This window comes from Neophocaena asiaeorientalis, unplaced genomic scaffold (genome assembly GCF_003031525.2).
Source record: "Neophocaena asiaeorientalis asiaeorientalis breed wild unplaced genomic scaffold, Neophocaena_asiaeorientalis_V1.1 scaffold206, whole genome shotgun sequence".
Taxonomy (NCBI): Eukaryota; Metazoa; Chordata; class Mammalia; order Artiodactyla; family Phocoenidae; genus Neophocaena; species Neophocaena asiaeorientalis.
This window is the reverse complement of record NW_020174578.1, coordinates 2653554-2674947: the sequence shown is the minus strand read 5'-3', so window position 1 is coordinate 2674947 and position 21394 is coordinate 2653554. Positions and strand designations below refer to the sequence as shown.

General features: G+C 46.9%; 1 protein-coding gene across 1 annotated transcript in view; it reads left to right on the top strand.

Moving 5' to 3' along the window:
• Positions 1 to 2744: 2744 nt before the first annotated feature.
• Positions 2745 to 21394, top strand: part of AGK (acylglycerol kinase) — a 120844-nt gene continuing 102194 nt past the window's right edge. The window contains exon 1 of the mRNA XM_024758051.1: positions 2745 to 4404. The gene's annotated coding sequence lies outside the window, so the exon portion shown is untranslated. The remainder of the gene's footprint in view (positions 4405 to 21394) is intronic.

The window sequence follows — 21394 nt, the reverse complement described above, 5'->3', positions numbered from 1 at the left end:
CCAAGCCCCTAAATGTTCTCAGCAGGCTGAAACAGTGAGCCAAAGGGAAGAATAAATTTAATAGAGAAAAACAAATGGCAGAATCTCAGAGGAAAAGGATCTGAAAGGTCACTGACCGCAGCCTCGGATTAAATCCTTGGCAGGCTAGATTCCCTCCCTCCTGGTTTTTACTATTCTAGTCACACCTGTTTCTATCTGATTAGCTCTGGATGTGTGAAGAAATTACCGTATCTATTTAAAAATCTTGTTAAATTCCAATTAGATGGACTGGGCTAGCTTAGATTTTTAAACCCCAAGCTCTTAAGCTGACTTGTCTCTAATCCTGAGTGTGTGATCTTGGCTTGGAAAGTGTTTAGTGAATAAACTTCAGAGGTGTTTGTGATTGACTGGGGCAGTGGTTCTGATGGGGAAACCACTGCGAATCTACGGTCTAACTGGCCATTTTGTTTGTTTCCGTCACCCAAAGAGAAGGGCGGCCAAAAGGGCAAATATATATTCCAGGAGGTAAACTAGGAGGCAGGTAATTAGAATCAATTTACTAGTTTTCCATACAAGAGAAATACTAGTAGGTTTGACATTTGGCAAAGTTGCTAACGCCTACGGCCTCCAAAATGTTAAAACTTCGCATTAAAAGATTCCGGGTTAGCTAATAGTTCCACTCACGTCTAGGGAAAAACGAAAGGTTAGGTTAAGTAACTAGTGGCAATAGATCGCTACTAATTAAAACAGTGTCTTAAGTTGCGATAGGCTTCAGAGTCGCTAGGAAGGCTTATTAAAATGCAGATTCTCTGGCCCTGCCCGGGTGTGACGGGGCCTGGGAGTCTGCATTTTAACAAGGTCCTAAAATGGTTCGTATGCACACGTGAGTCTCTGGATTAGAAAGAAAATATCTAGCTATTCCTATTTCTTTATAGAAATAGATGATTCATCTGTTGAAACAATGACGTTCTACTAATACTAGTTTATGCTGATCTGGTTTTATTAAAGATTTCTATTTTTATGTAAAAAGTATAACTGAGTAGAAAAGCATGTTATTCATGACTCTATGGAAAGCCTAGTGGTTTGGATTATAAACCCATGATCAAGTCATCTCCTCCCATCCCGCTTCATCGGGTGGCAGGGTACCTAATGGAAGACACATACCTGGAAGAAAATAAAGCATTATCACTGCTGGGGGTGTGAGCCCAACCTCCATCCATGAGAAGCGTCACAGTGGGAATGACCAAGTCAAAATATATACAAGGTCCACATCCTTCCTGAGTATTCTTACTGTAGGTCAAGTAATGGTTTGATATATCCTTATCTGTTCAACTGTCATCCTTGTCTGGGTGCCAGGATGTGTGCTCATTACGCTGAACGAGGGGGACTCAATTCCTCTTGCGCCCCTTCGCTCTGTGGACTAGCTTTTGCCTTGGGGGAAGTCCTGGGCAGGTCTGAAGATTTCCCCGGTCCTTGTAATCACAAGAACAGATTTCTTTTCGTAGTGAATATGTCCAGTCCCACATAATAATTTACACCATCTAGGGCTTTGCCCCTCCCGCAGGTCTGCTGCCTGCAGTACAGGAGGGGTCAGGATGGCTGCTTTTCTCTTTTCTCCACTGGCTCCTTGCAAGCTGTTATGTCTGGTCCTGGGGAGGGTTAGGAAAAAGGAACAGTTTCTGGCTGCTGTAATGTTGGTGGTCTCTGGCTCTGGCAGAATTTCAAAGCTGACTTTTTACTCGAGGTTTCCTTCTCTGGTTTCTCTGACATTCCCCACTAGAACCTCCCGGTGCTGTTCCAATGAATCAGGCAATAGCTCCCCCCACGGCCGCTTAAACCTCCAACGCTCAGGCTCTCAACTCCAGGGATCCACCCTTCTGCTGGGTCAGTTCATCCTCCCAGGCAGTGCTCACGGGCGAGGTTCCTGGGAAATGACACCAGGTCATTTCCTTCCAGCACGTGACCCATTTGGTTGGCCAGGACAGGAAACATCACTGCTCTACTGTTACTTGTGTAAATGCACATTGCTTCTAAGGCACTTCTCTTTCTCTCTCTCTCATCACCTCAAGCCTTTTCCCCTTGTATTTTTTAGGCTCTTATTACGTACTAATTCCCAGTATGCCCCCAGAGACATGCCAGCCTCTCCGAGGAAGCCCAGCAGTCCATGATGATTTGAGAGGAGGGCAAAGCATCAGAAATTTCTCCAAAGGAATGGTCTCTCCTTGGTTCTCTGTCATAGGACGCAGGCGGGTAGTGGACTAACTCTGACTACACTGGTTTCTCAACCTTACAAGGTGTCCTGCAAGTGGTCTGACACCCATTAGGATGTAAGAGGCATGACACCTGTTATACTGTTCTCCACCTTTGGGGATTCCCTTTGAACACAGAGGCCTCAGGAAGAGCAGGATTAAACATCCTGTTATGTGTGTGTTTGTACAGATGGGTCTGTGTTTGCCACCTGGGCACAGGATCGAAGGAGAACTGATCGGGATGGTGTTTTCTTTAGGAGAAATGAACAGGAATAGGTATGAGGGCAGGTGGTAAATATAAAGTGGTAAGAATGTCCACACTCTTCTGTGGTGTTTGTGTGGGACTCAAGTTGGTGGGTGGAGAAACAGAGGATCTTAGGAAATACATTGAAGAGGAAGGAGAAAACCACCAAAGGCGTAGTAGGGTGGATGGAAAATTTCACAAGAACAGGTGGACAAACTGTTTCAAGAAATTAACATTTTAAAGAAACCCAGGGGAGAAGGAAGCCTGTGCCCAGCAGAAAGGGGCCAGCTCAGCGCCTCTGTGATCCTCGTGGTCAGCCAGGCTTGGAGCCCATTTCCCAGTGGAGCTGCCCGGATGTCACAGCTGCTTGGGTGCAGTGTTTCCTGCCACTGGCAAGTTTCAGCTCTCTTCATCCTTCCCAGCTCCTCTGGGAATCACCGGACTAGGTGATGTCTAAGGCCCAGTCCAGCTCTGAGGGTCTAAAAGGCACTTTATTATTTAAAGGCATCCCAGCTGCCTAGCCTTCTTCCACAGTGGCTCTGTCCTGAGTGGAATCTGAGATGGAGGAGAGAAATGGGGCCGTGTCTCTGGGAAAGCAAACAGATGCAGCTCCTTAAGAATGCTTATTTGCGAGGCAGAACGCAGCTGGGACTTGTGAACTCTGCGGCCTGCTGATCCGTATCAGTCAAGGTAAAGCGGAACATCTGGGTAGGCCGGGATTGCCAAGGCCGGGCCTGGAGCTGTGGCAAGCTAAGGGAACTTTCTAGTGTAGTTGCTCCAGACGCAGGCTAAAGAGTCACTAACATAAGCCGAATCCGAGCGCAGGGAGGGCCAGGGAACCCTGGGAGCGAGGACACAAGGAAACAGGGAGAGCTAAAAAGAACAGATCTGTAAGAATGGAACACAAACGTGCATGGTAGTCCCAGGCAGCTCGGAGAACCTACAAGCCTTGGTTTTGAAGCCTTGGAGAGGCAGGCAGTAGAAACAGCAGCCAGCCATCACCTTCCCCCAGATCCAGTGAATCTCGCCAAAAGGACCCAAGAGAGGGGTGATAAGGGATTCCTGGGAAGGGCGTTAACCCACGTGGAGATAACTGAGTGAAGCAAGATGGCACCGTCACCACCACAATTCAGATGTAACTGAAGTGATGACGTGGGATTCCTATGTGGCCTGTAGCCTCAACGTTATTACTTTCAAACCGCACAGTGTACATGAGCAGTTCCTTTCTGTTACTTAAACATCCATAAAGTAAATCGTGTACTTTAACTGACAGGCTTGGGTGGAGTTTGGCAGTGAGGCGGCTTGATGAAAATGCAAGCAAGCTCCCCAAGGTGCCTGAAGAAAAAAAACCTTCATATGGGGGTGGCCTTGGGTTGCCCTCTTATTAAGTGCCCTGTAGACTCAGTAACGTCCACGAGAAGTCTCAGGTGTGGCCCACAACGAAGGAAAGGAAGAGAGAGGAAACGCAACGGAGAAAACAAAAGGAGAGAGAGAAAAACAAAATCCAAGCAGATCTGATGGAGTGAAACCAATGAGGGAAGGCGCAGGTTGCCCAGCTGTGGGAAATTGCCCCGAGGGGCGCGACCTGCCCTGCCCACCTGCGCCTGGAGTTGAGCGGGACCTTTTCTGCGCATGCTCTGTCTGCTAATTAGCCGGCAGTCTGAAAAGTATTGCCCAGCGAAGGACGCGGAGGCCAACGTTCAGAGAGGAAGCGGGGCCAGTTCGATCCTTTACGGCTGATTCTGTGGCTGTTTCTGCGCCTCGGGCCGGCCGCCCCCTCGAGTATCGTAATTGCAGCCCACGCACCCGGACCCACGTCGCACTTCTTGACCTCAGGCCCCAGCCCTGAGATTTTCCTGCAGAGCAGTAGAAAGTCCCGGAGGCAGCCTGCACTCCCGGCGAGAAGCATCCAAGTGCGGCCAGGTGTGCCAGGTAAGGCCCAGGCACGGGCAGCTCGGATGGGTGGGAGGCACCAGCCTCAGTCCCGTCGTCTAGGTGGGCAAGTGTGTTTATTTCAAACTGAGACTGAGAAGCGGGAGCTTTGAGTGTCTGCAGGAGGTGAAAAGCTAGCCTGCCAAGCACAGGGCACTTACTTGCTCTTTCCAGCAGGGGCAGCTTTCCCCCTCCCTCTGGTATGTCTCTGCGTGCGCTCAGGTCCATCCTTACCCGCCCCTGCACCTCCGCCTCTTTCCTGCTTCCCGCTCCCCCATTCCCGGGTGGGAGCAGGTTCTGCTCCCAAAGGATCGATGCTCGTGCTCCTTGGAGCCCAAAGTACGCCGCTGCCATAGTAACAGCTGCACTCGGTTCCCCGGCTGCCGCCCCAGGGTCTCTTAAGGGCGCCCTTCCCTGCGTCCGCCTGCCTTTCCCTCTCCTCGGACTCCTGCAGCTCTCGTCCTCTTGCTGGGTGGCCCCCCAACCCTTTCTCCCGAGCTGATGTTCACCTTTGACTTCCCTTCCTCCCTCTCAGGTATAGGTTTTTTTTTTTTTTTTCTTTTTTCTTTTTTGTGGTACGCGGGCCTCTCACTGTTGTAGGCCTCTCCCGTTGCGGAGCACAGGCTCCGGACGCGCAGGTTCAGCGGCCATGGCTCACGGGCCCAGCCGCTCCGCGGCATGTGGGATCTTCCCCGACCGGGGCACGAACCCGTATACCGAGAATCGGCAGGCGGACTCTCAACCACTGCGCCACCAGGGAAGCCCACAGGTTTTTGTCTTCACCGTTTAGCTTACTTCCTCCCTTACCCTGTCCTTTCCCTCCCTTCCTCTGCCTTGTTCCTTTTCGAGTCACTTTCCTCAGCTCCCTCCCTCGCCATGGGAAGCATGTGAGGGCAGTAAAACCGGGCCTGCTGGGGAATGAGGAAGAGATCCTAGAAATAAGTAAATTTAGGACACACTTCATTGACACATTAAACAGAGCACAGAGCACAGGTAATGCGCTTGGGCCTTTCTGATGACTCCGGTGGTCAGTGTTGTTCCAGCTAAGATGTGACTGAGGGAACTTTGCGGCTTGAGTGCGCTTTGGGTCAGTGCGGTTTGGTCCTCAACTCTGCTGATTCAGAAGCTCGATCTTTTGGGTTCACTGGGAGGAATCATGCATGGCAAAGTAGAATCACGCTGTAACATTCACGAGAGAATAAGGGCAAAACCGAAGTACCAATGTATGCATCACTAGGAGGGGGGGTAAACCTTTTGGTGTCAGAGACTGGAGAGATGCTCGCCAGTCCTGTTGCTTCTTCCTGGGCAGGTGGGGAGACTAGATTCCCCAGCCTCACCTGCTGTTAGGTGGAACCATGGGATTGAGTTCCAGACAACGGAATGTGGGCAGAAGTGACATATGCCACTTCCAGACCTGGTCATACAATGTGCCAAGTGCTGGAAGTGAGGGACTACAATGGAGGAGACACACAATGGAAGGGTCTGGGATCCTGAGTCACCACGTGGAAGAGTGCCACCAGGAGAGATGCCTGACTCACACCAAACTGTGATGTGGGTGAGAAATTACCTTTTAGTGTGTTCAGATACTGAGCTTTAGAGATAGCTTACTTCATAAGGTAGCATTAGTATATCTTTCTAGGGGAAAAGTAACTTGTTCCCACTGTTCCAAAAACTCTCTCCCTCATCCCAGGGCACATGAGAAACCTCGTCCTCAGAGGCTTCCTTGGTGAGGACATGGAACAAAGGCTTCAGAGGTAGTTTGTTGAGGCTGCAGTGCAACTTAAGCATTTCTGCCTTTGCTTAGGAGGTGCTGGAAAGGAATTGACGGAAGTAAGATGGGGAAGGCTTTCAAATGGTTGCTCTCCAAGCATAGGACATGTCCTGATCGCCTGTTCGCCTTTTGATTTAGGAGTAGGGAGTGGAGTAGTATGAGAACAGGGAGACATTGAACCTAGTCGGAAGTGTGGGATGAGGCTGGAAGTGCTCAGATTTAAAGACATCATGCAGTGTCATGCCAAGACAGAGAAGACGCTGGGCTGGCTAGGAGGGAGAGGACAAAGCTGGGGGTCAGGTCAGCATGAGGTAAGTTCCAGGTGTACATATCCCGCTGCCTGATGCCCGTCTCCATGTGGGTGTCTTCCACTTGGAGACATTCCATGTAGAACAGGTCCCAGACCGTTCCTCCCTAAGCCCACCCCATCTCAATAAACGTCTCTTCTATTCTCCCATTTTAGAGTTAGTCTTAACTCCTCTCTTCCTCTCCTGCCCCACATCTAATCCTTTGGCAAATTCTGTTTGCTCTTCCTTCTAAATATACCAAGAAATCAGCTACCTCTTGCCATCCAGCTGCTACCACCCTGGGCCAAACTGCCATCGTTTCTTGCCTACGTCATTGCAAAGCCTTCCCCACTGGTCTCCCTGCTTCCATCCTTGCTCTGCTACTGTATATTCTCCCCACAGCACTCATAATAGTTTTTTAGATTTAAATTGTTTATTAAAGTATAGTTGACTTACAATATTATGTTAGTTTCAGGTGTACAACACGGTGATTCAGTATTTTTATAGATTATACTCCATTTAACGTAATCACAAAACAATGGCCGTACTTCCCTGTGCTGTACAATATATCCTGGTTACTTATTTTATACATAGCAGTTTGTATCTCTTAATTCCATACTTCTATCTTGCCCCCTCCCTCTCCCCACTGGTAACCGCTCGTCTGTTCTCTTTATCTGTGAATCTGTTTCTGTTTTGTTATATACATTCATTTTATTTTTTTAGATTCTATGTATAAGTGATGGAGTTTCTGTCTTTCTCTGACTTATTTCACTAAGCATAATACACTCTAGGTCCAACAACATTGTTGTAAATGGTAGAATTTCATTCCTTTCTTTTTTTTAGGTTCTCTAGAATTTTCTTTTTTTAATTTTTAAAATTTTTTTTAAATTTTATTTTATTTATTTTTTTATACAGCAGGTCCTTATTAGTCATCAGTTTTATACACATCAGTGTATACATGTCAATCCCAATAGCCCAATTCATCACACCACCTTCCCCACCCCCTGCCACTTTCCCCCCTTGGTGTCCATACGTTTCTTATCACATTGATTGATTTGCATATATTGAAGAATCCTTGCATGTATAGGATAAATCCCACTTGATCATGGTGTATGATCCTTTTAATGTGTTGTTGGATTCTGTTTGCTAGTATTTTGTTGAGGATTTTTGTATCTATATTCATCAGTGTTATTGGTCTGTCTGAGATGTTTGTTGTTTCTTGAGGTAGGATTGTATTGCTATAAACTTCCCTCTTAGAACTGCTTTTGCTGCATCCTATAGGTTTCGGATCGTCGTGTTTTCATTGTCATTTGTCCCTAGTAAGCTTGTGTTTCCTTATTAATTTTGTTTGGATGATCTGTCCATCAGTGTAAGTGAGATGTTAAAGTTTCCCACTATTATTCTGTTACTGTCGATTTCCTCTTTTATAGCTGTTAGCAGTTGCCTTATGTATTGAGGTGCTCCTATGTTGGATGCATATATATTTATAATCGTTATATTGTCTTCTTGGATTGATCCCTTGATCATTGTGTAGTGTCCTTCCTTGTCTCCTATAACATTCTTTACTTTAAAGTCTATTTTATCTAATGTGAGTATTGCTACTCCAGCTTTTTTAAAATTTCCATTTGCATGGAATATCTTTTTCCATCCCCTCACTTTCTGTCTGTCTGTGTCCCTAGGTCTAAAGTGGGTCTTTTGTAGACAGCATATATATGGGTCTTTTTTTTGTATCCTTTCAGCAAGCCTGTGTCTTTTGGTTGGAGCATTTAATCCATTCACGTTTAAGGTAATTATCAATATGTTTGTTCTTATTACCATTTTCTTAATTGTTTTGGGTTTGTTTTTGTAGGTCCTTTTCTTCTGTTGTGTTTCCCACTTAGAGAAGTTCCTTTAGTATTTGTTGTAGAGCTGGTTTGGTGGTGCTGAATTCTCTTAGCTTTTGATTGTCTGTAAAGCTTTTGATTTCTCCACTGAATCTGAATGAGACCCTTGCCCGGTAGAGTAACCTTTGTTGTAGTTTCTTCCCTTTCATCCCTTTAAATATGTCATGCCACTGCCTTCTGGCTTGTAGCGTTTCTGCTGAGAAATCAGCTGTTAACCTTACGGGAGTTCCCTTGTATGTTATTTGTCGTTTTTCCCTTTAGCTCTCAATAATTTTTCTTTGTCTTTAATTTTTGCCAATTTGATTACTATGTGGCTCGGCGTGTTTCTCCTTGGGTTTATCCTGCCTGGGACCCTCTGTGTTTCCTGGACTTGGGTGTCTATTTCCTTTTACATGTTAGGGAAGCTTTTGGCTATAATCTCTTCAAATATTTTCTTGGGTCCTTTTTCTCTCTCTTCTCCTTCTGGGACCCCTATAATGTGAATATTGTTGTGTTTAATGCTGTCCCAGATGGCTCCTGGGCTGTCTTCATTCCTTTTCATTCTTTTTTCTTTATTCTGTTCTGCAGCAGTGAATTCCACCATTCTGTCTTCCCCGTAACTTATCTGTTCTTCTGCCTCAGTTATTCTACTATTGATTCTTTGCAGTGTAGTTTTCATTTCAATTATTGTGTTGTTTGTCTCTCTTTGTTTGTTCTTTAATTCTTCTAGATCTTTGTTAAACATTTCTTGCATCCTCTCGATCTTTGCCTCCATTCTTTTTCCAAGGTCCTGGATCATCTTCACTATCATTATTCTGAATTCTTTTTCTGGAAGGTTGCCTATCTCCCCTTCATTTAGTTGTTTTTTGGGCGTTTTATCTTGTTCCTTCATCTGGTACATAGCCCTCTGCCTTTTCATCTTGTCTGCCTTTCTGTGAATGTGGCTTTTGTTCCACAGCCTGCAGGATTGTAGTTCTTTTTGCTTCTGCTGTCTGCCCTCTGGTGGATGAGGCTATTTAAGAGGCTTGCGCAAGTTTCCTGATTGGAAGGACTGGTGGTGGGTAGAGCTGGCTGTTGCTCTGGTGGGTAGAGCTCAGTAAAACTTTAATCTGCTTGTCTGCTGATGGGTGAGGCTGGGATCTCTCCCTGTTGGTTGTTTGGCCTGAGGCGACCCTACACTGGAGCCTACCGGGGCTCTTTGGTGGAGCTAATGGCGGACTCTGGGAGGGCTCATGCCAAGGAGCACTTCCCAGAACTTCTCTTGCCAGTGTCCTTGCCCTCACGGTGAGACACAGCCACCCCCTGCCTCTGCAGGAGACCCTCCAGCACTTGCAGGTAGGTCTGGTTCAATCTCGCCTGGGGTCACTGCTCCTTCCCCTGGGTCCCGATGCACACACTACTTTGTGTGTGCCCTCCAAGAGTGGAGTCTCTGTTTTCCCCAATCCTGTCAACGTCCTGCAATCAAATCCCGCTAGCCTTCAAAGTCTGACTCTCTAGGAATTCCTCCTCCCATTGCCGGACCCCCAGGTTGGGAAGCCTGACGTGGGGCTCAGACTTCACTCCAGTGGGTGGACTTCTGTGGTGTAAGTGTCCTCCAGTCTGTGAGTCCCCCACCCAGCGGTTATGGGATTTGATTTGCTTGTGATTGTGCCCCTCCTACCGTCTCACTGTGGCTTCTCCTTTGTCTTTGGATGTGGGGGATCCTTTTTGGTGAGTTCCAGTGTCTTCCTGTCGATGATTGTTCAGCAGTTATTTGTGATTCCGGTGCTGTCACAAGAGGGAGTCGGTTCTCCTCATTCTTTTTTAATGGCTGAGTAATAGTCCATTGTGTGTATATACCACATCTTTAAAAAATTCTTTTAAAATTTTATATTGGAGTACAGTTGATTGGCAATGTTGTGTTAGTTTCAGGTGTACAGCAAAGTGATTCAGTTATACATAGAAATGCATCTATTTTTTTTTCAAATTCTTATCCCATTTAGGTCATTACAGAGTATTGAGCAGAGTTCCCTGTGCTGTACAGTAGGTCCTTGTTGGTTATCTGCTTTAAATATAGCAGTGTGTGTACATGTCAACCTCAACCTCCCAGTCTATCTCTCCCCTGCCGGCCCCCATAATATTTTTATTTAAAAGTGGAAATCAGATCATGTTGCTTAAAGTCTCCTAATGCTTGCCACCATGCTGAAGATAAAGTCTGCAGTTCTTATCAAGGCCAAGGAGGCCCGCCTGATCTGGGCAGCGCCGCCTCTGGATCTCATCTCTTCCTGTTGCCTCCTCCAGCAGATGGGGTCAGTGCCCTGCCCACACCCCTGGCTTGCCCCAGACGCCACCTGCTAACACTGCCCTGGGCTCCAGTGATCTGTGTGCATCTGCCTGGAGGTCTTCTGTGGCCTCAGGGGCAGCTTCCAGAAGCCATCTTCAGCAGTGAGCCAGGAGTGGGAAAATACCCAGCTTCCTGACTGGTCACTGGGGCAGTTCTGAGGCATGTCCCATGTATTCTCAGAGGTCCCCAGCAGGACTGAGCCTCAGTGGCCCACACTGAGACACCCACTCATTAATGTCCCATTGTTAGCTTTCCTTCCTTCCCTCTCTCTCTTCCCCACTGTCTCTTAGTGCTTCCTAAGATCACCTCCAGAAACCCCTTGTACCCAAATCCTTGTCTCAGGAAGTATGAAAACAAAGACACCTCTCACTCCACTCCAGCCACACCAGCTTCCTGTTTCTAGAACATCGAACACCCCACCACCCAGAGCCTTTGCATATTCTGTTTCCTCTGCCTGGAATACTCTCTCCCTCGAGTCTTTTCAGTCTCTGCTCAAATACCATCTTCTCTGACTTCTGTGCAAAGTAGGAACTCTGACCCTTATGAGTCACTCTCTATCTCCTTTCTCTGCTTTCTTTCTCTTTTTGTCATCAATGGCTAACAGACTCATTGCATGTTAATTTGTTTATTTATTGACTGTCTCCCTCCAGCAAAAGGTAAGCTTCACGAGAAGAGGGACTTAGTCTGTTCTGTTTTGTTCATTGCTATATTACCAGCCAGTGTGAAGAATGGTCCCTGGCACACAGTAGGTGTCTAGGAAATGTTTACTGAGTAAATGGTCATAGAGATGGATAATAGGGAGAAAAGAATGGAAAGAATATTTGTAACCATAGTCACCAGCGTACAACTTGGCTTTATTGATCTTTGTTGGTAATTGCTCAGAGTCTACCAGATGGGAATGTTACGACTGTATAAGAAAGATCTTGGGACATACTCAATTTCCAATTTTCTATAAAAGAATTTGAGGCTTTCCCAAATGAAAATGTAGAGAGTTGATTTCACAAGTATCTCTGCTTCCTGACTTTTGATATAAGAAGTATTTTAGATCCTTATTATAGCATCGTTCACAAATTCTTTCAATTTAGAAAGTCCTATTTTAAAAGTAGAAAATAGCAGACTTGTACCACTATGCACTTAACATTGTTCTGTCAAGGGCAGGAGACATTCAGACACTGGATTTCTAGGTGCCACCTTACAGGCTGGTGCTAACGAAGAAGTGAATAAGCTTAAAAAATGTGGAGAGTAGCTCCTGAATCTGTCCTACCAGATGAGGGGTCAACTGGAGCTCTTTTCCTCATCATCTGTTGGTTTCCTTGGCACTCTGTCCCCGTGGGCCTGACCTGGGTCCCACCTCCATTTTATGTCATCCTTGTGGCCCTCGCTTAAATGTCTCAGAGAGAAACCTGCCCTGACCGCCAACTGCGTGGTGATTCTCTTCCATGGTGTGCGGTTGTTTTGCTCGGTGGCATTTAGCATTACCTGTAGGCACATATTTATTTCTTGCCCTTTCTTGAATGTCCTCTACCTTCCTAGAGTATAAGCCCCCTGAGGGCAGGACCGTGTCTGTTTTGTCACGACTGCATGAAGAGTGCCTAGCACACAATAGACACTCCGTTATTATTTGATCGATGCCAGAGTGAAAGCGCACGTGAAGGAAGGGAGGCAGGAACCAGGGAGCCGGGTGGCGATGTGCTCAAGGTCAGATCATCAGCCGGGCTCAGGGCCCAGGCCTTCTGACTCCCGCTCTGAGCCCTCGTCCGAGTCCTGCTCTGCACTTCAGCAAAGCTTTTAATCACACTGCTGACAGGCAGGGTCATCTAAGAAAGCAGAAAGAGGAGAAGAAAAATGAGGCACAGGACGGTGGAATGGAGAATCCAGGCTCTTTTAGCAGCCACTCTTCCTTATTTCTGGCTGGAGTATTGGCACCTTTAAAAGCCTTAGCTGTCCTCCCCAACCTCCCCACTCAATCACAAACCACAGTGACTAGAAAAAAATAAAGGGGAAAAAATCAATGTGCTGAATCTTCCTTGGGCTCAGTAGCAGCTCCTTCTGCAGCTTCCCTCGCTGGCCACAGAACTAAGCTCTCCAGGGCTCAGACTTGACTCCCGGGGCGGGGATCTTGCACATTAAAAATATGCCCCCTCCCAACCCATTCCCAGCCTGGAGAAGACCGGGAGGTGAGCCTCAGGACTGCCCCGCCTTCCCAGCCCTGAGTCTCTGTCTGCTGGTTCTCACCTGCCCTCTCGTGCAGTCTGCGCTCTACTTCCTTCCCTCTCAGCCCTCACTATAAGGTTTTCCATTCACAACTCACCTCTAGATCCCCCTCTTTTTGGTGAGTAGGGAGGGAAAGGGAAAGGGAGAATTGTTATCTGCAGGTAGATGGGTCGAGAAGAGAATCCTATTTGGAAAATATTGAAAATGGCGTATTTTCATTTCTCCTTTAAATCATATTACTTGCAACAATCCCCCTTCAAGTCTGAGTCACAGAGTTTACTGCACCGGGGAAGGAGAAGGTGGGTAGAACTGAGAGGCGACTTGATTACCTTTGGGTATCGAATCCTCACTACTTTGACCTCTTAGTCAAGAGTTTGATCTTGAAAGCTAGGATTTATGGAACCAGAAGAGGATTTTCTAGATTCTAGAAACCTGGATAGGTCTTCTAACATATGAAGAGCCATGCCTGGTTGGATAGATGGGTGAGTTTTAGAAAAGGGAGGTCCACATCAGAGAGAAGACCTATCCAGGTTGAGGGGAGACTGAGCTAGGATGAGGGATCAGGTGGGTTCTCGTTGCCCGTTTCGAGGGGTGGAAAGCCTTCAGTGTGTGTGTGTGTTTGTGTTTGTGTGTGTGTGTGTAGGTGGAGGACCGGGGAGAGAAACAGGTAGTTATGGGGGAGCTGAGAAGGTTAAAGTGAAGGGTGGCCTTGTGACACATGTACCCGGACACACCTTAGAGGAGGCTACCTGTTCCCAGTCGAAGACCCACCTGTCCAAGGTGACAAAAGAGAGGTCATAAGGCATTGAGTGAGGAAGTGGCTGCATGAAGGACCCTGAGGCGGCACTTCTGGGTCCCCTTGGCCGGCTCAGGAAGAGCAGAGCATCCGGAAGTTCTTCCCTGGCCAAGAGGGGATTCAGAGAGTGCTGGGGGCAGGTGGAAGCTTGGGGTTGGCAGAAGACACTGCCCTGGGCGGAGACATTGAGACCAGGGCAAATGGCTGGGACCCGTCCTCTTTCTCAGTCCCCGTCCCCTTTGCAGGTTCCTCTTTATCTCTAAGCTCTGGAATTCCTATCTATACTTAACTCCTTTAGTGATATCCTCCATTGGCACGGCTTTAAACACTTCCCATACACAACAAATCTCAATCGTATGTCTCCACTCTTTGCTCTTCCTTGAACTCAGACCCTTAAAGGCAGTTCCTTCCTTAACACTTCTGCTTGCACAGAACTGAAGTCCATGCCCTCTTCTCCCCTCAGAAAGCCTCCCCCTCAGCCTTCTCTTCTTCTACAGGGAAATGCCAATTGCTCAACCAAAAACCATGGAGTATCCTCGACTTCTTTATCTCTCATACCATTCGTGCTACGACCGTGGGCCATGCGCTGTCATCGTTCACCAGGAGTTTTGCAGTCGCCTTCCAACTCACCTCTCTTTGCCCACGCCTGCTCCCCTGTAGCCTGTTCCCCACCAGCAGCTGTACTGGGACTTTTAAAATGTATGTCACTTCTCTGCTCGAAGTCCCCAAAGGCTTCTCATCTCACTGTGAAAGCAAAACTCCTTCCCCCGGCACACCGGGTCTGCCACACTCTGGCTGCCTCTCACCCTCGCCCCCTCCAGCCCAGCCGTCAGGAGTCCCTGCCCTCCCTGCTCCACGTCGTGCCCGCTCTGGCCTCCAGACCTGTGCCTTGGCTCTTCTGCCTGCCCGGAAGGCCCTGCCCCCAGAATCGGTCCTGCACTTTTTTCAGGACTCAGCTTCAAATGTCTTCTTATTAGTAGGCTCTTCCGTGGCCACCCCATGTGAAAGAACAGCCCCGCCCTGCACTCTGTCTCCCTTAACCTGCCTCTCCCGCCCGCATGATCACCTATCTCCCCCTGACATATTACCTATTGGGAGTCTATATATCATCTGTTGTACATCCCGCAGAATATAAGGTCCATGAGGCCAGAGGGTAGGGACTTTGTCCACTGCTGTCTATCCAGCCCCTGGAACATAGTACTGGGACACAGTAGGAGCTCGATCAATATTATTTGAGTGAAATGATTCAGTGAAGGCTGCCCCCCGATCTCTGCTACCATAAGGCCCTGAATACTCTCTACCTTTCCACACAGCATCCTTGAAAGGAACTAGGTGTGGAGGAAATCTGAACTACTGAGCTTCACACCACAAAGAGGATGCGTGATTAGAACAAAGAAACAAACAACCCAGACCATTTTAGGCAAAATAAACTATGAAACTATATACTGCTCAAATTTTAATTTTGTTTCTCTTCAGAGTTACCCAGTGGGATGGGGGCTGACGGTGAAGAGCAGATCAGTTATAGGAAATAAAAAAATCTGCCTTTTCTTGGCACGTCTGTGTGAATGTAGAAATAAGCATATCTCTGCACACGTAGCTCCTTCCCCCGAGTTCAAGGGCGCGTGTGACGCTACAGAGGGTGCATGAGACAAATTTTGTGTCTCCAAAAGCCCGCGAGCTAACTAGGGTGCTGCGATACGTATTATGGAGTTTGGAGACATCTGTGGGAAAGTGTGCAGCCAGATTTCGTGGTAAATAACCACAAAATCTGTCAACAGATTTCCCTGGAGTCGGAGGACCGCTCCTGCGCGCTGGGCTGTGGAGGGCGCAGCTGAGAAGTCATGCAGCCAGTGGCAGAGCTTGGTCACTTGGCTGGGTGGCCAGGCCTGGAGCAGCTCAGGGGAGGTGTGACGTCACAGGACTTCCTCGTTTCCATTGTTTGGAAGCCCTCAGCACAGCTGCTCCGGGGAAAGCTTGAGCAACCATCATAGGGGTTGAAAAGGCTCTGGGGACCACTGGTTGCTGTACTTGGAGGAAAAGAAAGGCTCATCTGAAGTCTTGCAGGAAAGGAATCCATGCCCTGGACGCCATATCTGGAGTGTGTCGGAGTATCAGCCAATGGGACCTCTATCTCTCTACCTGGTGTTTGTTCCGGGATGTCTAGGCCCAAGCGTTGGGACACACCGTCGCTGTTTTCTGTCTTCTGTAATGCAGGTGTTGCCCTTTGCCCAACTAATGTGGGCTGTGCACTACACCTCTTCCTTGTGCTCCCTGACGGGGCACTGACTTATGGGGCTGACTTTCTGATCAGAGCTGCACTTACGCTTTCACGTGGATATGTGGACCGCACAGGCCGGGCCTCTCCCCAAAATCTCTGCAAATGCGAAGCAGCCCTAGGTGGTTCCCATATTAGCGATCTATTGCTGAGTAACAAATTACCCCCAATACTTAGCAATTTGAAACAGCAAATGTCCGTTGTCTCACAATTCCTGTGGGTCAGGCCTCTGGGAGTAGTTGAGCTGGTGTCTGGCTCAAGGTCTCACAGGCTGCAGTCAAGTGTCGGTCTGGGCTGCAGCCTCATCCCAAGACTCCAAGGGCCACTTCGAAGCTCACCTGTGTGGCTGTTCACAGGCCTCGGAAGATGTGCTTCCAAACTCAATCGTGTGGGCCTCTCCACGGGGCTGCCCAGTGACGTGAGACCAATAGTTAAAGACATTTAATAAGAAAAAGTAACGTAGGTGGGTCATTTTAAAAACCTTTTTTTATCAAAGCGTAACACGGATATGAAAAGTGTACAGATCTAAAGCGTACAGCTCAGTGAATTTTCGTAAAATGAACACACCCACGTAACCACTCAGGTCAAGAAATAGAACATGACCTAGAATCATCCAGAATCATCCAGAAGCCCTAGTTCTCCCAGGCATCATCTTTCTTCTTCCTCCGTAAATGTAGCCGCTACCTAGACTCTGGCACCACATCTGCCTGGGTTTTTTTTTTTTTTTCAGCTTTACGGAGGTATAATTGACACATTTGCCTGTTCTTAAACTTATATATAAATACAATCCTGCGGTACGTGTCCTGCGTCTGTCTTCTTGCTTAACATATGTGTGAGGTCCATTTAAGCTGTAGTCTGAAGCTGTAACTCAATGTATTTCATTACCATAAAGAATTCTGTTATATGAATATACTACAATATACGTTATATAACAATCTATTCTACCACTGATATACATTTGGGTTATTTCCACTTTGGGACCAATAAAGACACTACCTACGCTAGGCTGTAAACCTCCTCGTACATGTCTTTTGATACACACGTGCATGCATTTCTGTTAGCCGTTGTGGTAGGCAGGTCCACAGAGATATCTACATCCTAATCCCCAGAACCTATGAATATGTTACATTTCATGGCAAAGTGGAATTAGGGTAGCAAATGGAAGTACATTTGATAATCAGCTGACTTTACGATAGGAAGATTATCCTGGATGATCTGGCTGGGCCCAGTGTAATCACAAGTGTCCTTAAATGTGCAAGTCGGAGAGGGGGTAGAAAAGGAGGTCAGAGTGATGCATTCTGAGACCCACCCACTGTTGCTGGCTCTGGGACCATCAGCCGAGGACTATGGGTGGCCTCTAGAGGCGGAAATGATCAAGGAAAAGGATTCTTCCCTAGAATCTCCAGAAAGAACATAGCCTTGCTGACACCTTGATTTTAACCCAGGAGACCCATTTTGAACTTCTGAACTACAGAACCATAAGATAAAAAGATACGTTGTTTTATTCCACCAAGTTTGAGGTAATTTGTTACAGCAGCAATAGAAAACTAATACAATGATGTTCTTGTAAGTAGAATCATTGTGTATGTCCATGTTCATCTTTTCTAGACACTGTCAGTTTTCCAATATGGTTATGCCAACTTTACTCCCACCAGGAATGTATGAGTGTTCCCACTGTTCCGCGTCTTTGTCAATGCTTCGTCAGCCAGTCCTTTTAACTCTAGCCATTCTGTTAAGGCAGCTCATTTTCATTTCCATTCGCATTTCTCTGATTACTGAGGAGGTCGAGTACCCTTTCGTGTCATTACTGGCCATTCGGATCTCCTCTTTTGGGAAGTGTCTGATGAGATCTCTTGCCATGCGATTCCTTTGTGCTGCTCTAGTAAAGGAGGAATAGAATTTAGAACATAGCTCTCTAGTTTTCCATTCATAAAATCATTCTGCATTCTCAAGTCACAAAATTGGGATTTTCTTTAATGTTTTATAAGGCTTTCTTCTTTTCTTATCCTTCTTTAAAAATAAGAAAGATGGGCTTCCCTGGTGGCACAGTGGTTAAGAATCCGCCTGCCAACACAGGGGACATGGGTTTGAGCCCTGGTCCGGGAAGATCCCACGTGCCGCAGAGCAGCTAAGCCTGTGCGCCACAACTACTGAGCCCGAGTGCCACAACTACTGAAGCCTGTGTGCCTAGAACCCCTGCTCTGCAACAAGAGAAGCCACCGCAATGAAAAACCCGCGCACAGCAACAAAGAATAACCCCCACTCACTGCAACTACAGAAAGCCCGTGCACAGCAACAAAGACCCAACGCAGCCAAAAATAAAAATAAATAAAATAAATAAACTTACTAAAACAAAAGATCAATGGAATCTAATAGTGTATTAAAAAAAATAAGAACGAGAAGCAGATTCTAGCCTGTATATCACAATATGGCTAGTTTAGCAAGTTTACAACACAACACACACACTCACACACAGTTACAAACAGATTACGGACACTGAAAAGAAATAATGCAGCAACCATTAAAGCCACTAGCAAATATTTTTAAAAACAGTAGTTGTAAATCCCAGTAGACCATCAGGGTTTTATTTATAGATTAATAATCTCTGCATGAGGCTCTTTCATTCAGAGGCTCTGTGATGAGGGTATTAGGACAAGCCTCAGTATTGAATGTTGAGATCAAAATATGATCTTCCTCAGCTGATGTAACTTCCAAAATAAATCATTCATACAGTCGGTGACTCATATAATCCATTCCAACGTGCTCTGCTACTTGTTAGGAGATTTTTATTTAATTTAAGCATTTTCATTATTCCAGATTTTTGTGCCCTGTGCAGTCCTGAGTCTTGGGCAATTGTTATAATAAGGTTGCTAGTCAGAGACTGCAGATAAAGAACAGCAATCCAATAATTAAAAGGCAACCAAGGGCTTCCCTGGTGGCGCAGTGGTTGAGAGTCCGCCTGCCGATGCAGGGGACACGGGTTCGTAACCCCGGTCCGGGAAGATCCCCCATGCCGCGGAGCGGCTGGGCCCGTGAGCCATGACCACTGAGCCTGCGCGTCCGGAGCCTGTGCTCCGCAACGGGAGAGGCCACAGCAGTGAGAGGCCCGCGTACCACAAAAAAGAACAAAAAAAACAAGAGAAATTTATTCTTCCATAGTTCTGGAGACTAGAAGTCGGAGATCAGGGTGTTATCAGGGCTGTGCCCCCTCTGAAACCTGCAGGGCAGAATCCTTCTTCACCTCTTCTAGCTTCTGGTGTTGGCTGGCAGTCCTCGGCATTCCTTGGCTTGGAGATACATCCCTCTGATATCTGCCTCTGTCATCACAAGGCAACCTCCAGGGACTTCCCTGGTGGCACAGTGGTTAAGAATCCGCCTGCCAATGCAGGGGACACAGGTTGGAGCCCTGGTCTGGGAAGATCCCACATGCCATGGAGCAACTAAGCCCGTGCACCACAAATACCAAGCCTGCGCTCTAGAGCCTGCGAGCCACAACTACTGAGCCCGTGCGCCACAACTACCGAAGCCCGCGGCCCTAGAGCCCATGCTCTGTAACAATAGAAGCCACCGCAATGAGAAGCACGTGCACCGCAACAAAGAGTAGCCCCCGCTCACCGCAACTAGAGAAAGCCCGTGCACAGCAACAAAGACCCAACGCAGCCAAAAATAAATTTAAAAAAATAAACAAAAAAAACAAGGCACCCTCCACTCACATGTCTGTGTCTCCATGGGGCCCTCCATTTCCTGTGTATCTTTCTCTCCTCTTCTTTGAAGGACACCAGCCATACTAGATTAAGGGCCATTGCTATTCCAGTATGACCTCATCCTAACTAGGTGTATCTACAAAACCCCTGCTTCCAACCAAGCTTACATTCTGAGGTGCTGGAGGTTAGGACTTGAACACACCTTTTGGGGACACAACTGAACCCATGATAAGGGCCCTGGGACAAGTGCTGAGGAACAGCAACATCAGAGGTCAGGAGGGCTGGACAAGCGTGAAAAAATTAGCAGCAGGATACCTGTCTTTTCCACTGGGTCTGTGCTCCTGTTAACATGTCTGTCTTTCCCTTCAGAATGTGAGACCCATAAAGACAGAGGCTGCCCCTCTCATGCTCACTAAGGTCCCCTAGCTGTGGGTCAAAATGTTATTTTTATCGTGACTTCCTAAACCACAGTCTTCATTTCTTATAGGAAAGTTAAAAATTTCCAGAGACATTTCACCAACGATCTCATAACTTTCCAAGTTGGTCTTCTCCTTTCTGACTGCATCTATATTTATTCAGGTTCCACTGGCATTCCTGAGGCAGGAGAGTACTTAGTGTACCAGGGACGGTCACCATGTAAGAATCACAAACATGATGCCTCCATTTTACCCTCTTTTCCCTGGTCATTTTACGGACATTCCCAATGCACTTTCGTCCTTTTGAAAAGGTCTCTTTCCAGATTACATTCCTCAGTGCAATTGTCGTGAACCTCTCCACAACCTCGGGGTGCAAGATGGTCACACCTCTTTTCTCTAATTTATTGCTCAAGTGTCTAAAGGACGACTTAGCTGAAAGCAGGTGACTCTCTTAGGAATTTTCACTCCCCTCCCAGGGATTCTGGAGGTTTATACAGTGTCAAGAGGAGACAGTATGGCCTCCATACCCAAGAGGAGACAAAAGTTATTTCATCTGATTTCTACTGCAGTTGAGCCTCGTGACCACAAGGTGTCGCTGTTGAGGACTTGTTCTGAGCCATCTGACCACAGATGCTGGTTTGCTCTGGACCAATCCTCCTAGAAGGCTCAGACCCCATCACCATCTGCTGTGGGTTCTTATGGAGAACAATCCCACGTCCTCAGTGCTGTATTCTATAAAAGGGTCCCCAGCCTCTTCTAGCTGGTCTCTCTGCTTTCATTCTTGCTCTAATGAATTATCCTAAAATTGGAGAGGAAACAAAGTTTCCAAGACTCTGGAGGAAAGAATTGGTGGTAGAGTTGGGTGAAAAAAGTACGTTAAAGATGCTCTTTTATTCATGAAACTTTTGCATTAAATTGTGTCAAATAGCCATAGAGTGAAGTCTTGAGTTATAATTTATGGTGTATATCTCTATCAAATTGGGCTCACCCAGAACCTTGGGAGAAAAAAGAATAATCACTAGAGAGCAAAGAGGACTATTACTGATTTCCCTGTTTGCAAGAGTCTAGAATAGAGAAACGAGCTCCGGATGTGGAATCAGAAGACCTGAGGTCCAGTCCTTGTTCTGCAGTATTTTAGCTACATGAATTTGAAAAGTCACTCAGTTTCTTTGACCTTGATGCCCAAATCTGTAAACTCAGGACAATGCCAGTCCTTTTCATCTTATGGTGCTCTTCTGAGAATCAAATGGATTGATTCGGAAACTGTAAAGCACTATATAAATATAAGGTCTTTCCCAGCAGATGTTTTAAGAAAATAATAGATTTTATTTTTTGAGCAGTT